This window comes from Chrysochloris asiatica, unplaced genomic scaffold (assembly GCF_000296735.1).
Source record: "Chrysochloris asiatica unplaced genomic scaffold, ChrAsi1.0 scaffold00088, whole genome shotgun sequence".
NCBI classification, from domain to species: domain Eukaryota; kingdom Metazoa; phylum Chordata; class Mammalia; order Afrosoricida; family Chrysochloridae; genus Chrysochloris; species Chrysochloris asiatica.
The window spans coordinates 3,772,706-3,773,526 of record NW_006408606.1 but is presented as its reverse complement, the minus strand read 5'-3'; positions in this window follow the sequence as shown (position 1 = coordinate 3,773,526).

Genomic DNA, 821 nt, shown 5'->3' with positions numbered 1-821 from the left:
CTTATGGACTAATGTGTGCCTGACCTAAGTCATGGTATATTCAATAGCCTCATATGCATGTGAAAGTTGGACAGTGAATATGGATGACCATAGAAGAATTGGTGTACTTTAATTATGGTGTTTGAGGAGAATATTAAAAGTTCCATGGACTGCCATAATAACAAACCAATCTGTGTTGGAAGTACAGTCATAATGCTCCTTAGAAGCCAGCCTGGTGCGACTTTTCTCTTATCCTTTGGACATATTGTCAGGTGGGACCAGTCCTCAGAGGGGGCATCATGCGTGGCAAAGTGGTGAGTCAGCAGAAAAGAGGGAGACCCCCAAAACTATGAATTGCCACAGTGGCAGCAGTAATGGGCTCAAGCATAACAAAGATTGGACAGGACCAGGCCATGTTTTATTCTGTTGTCACAGGGTTGCTTTAAGTCAGAATTGACTTTATGGCACCTAAAAATTATAACAATTCCCAAATAAGCAGCCCCCAAATGCACTGAGTGATGTATTCGTGGTCAGAAAGTTAAGAGTTATTTTTCTCTAGGTGCTAAACAGATTACTTGTCAAGTTAATCACAGGTGAATATTTTATTTTTAAAGTATGTTTTCCTCAATTCAATTGGCATGTAGTTTTATGCTTTATATACACGAGTTGTAATTAACATGTACTCTTATTTGTTTTTTTATTATTTTACCCTAAAGCTTCTCAATTACTTTCTCAAGAATTGTTGGTTTTTTTTTTTTTTTTTACTTTGATACTTCAATTTTTTCACCATAATATATCCACCAATGTAAGAATACTTAACATTAGAAATGTTTAAGTATGGT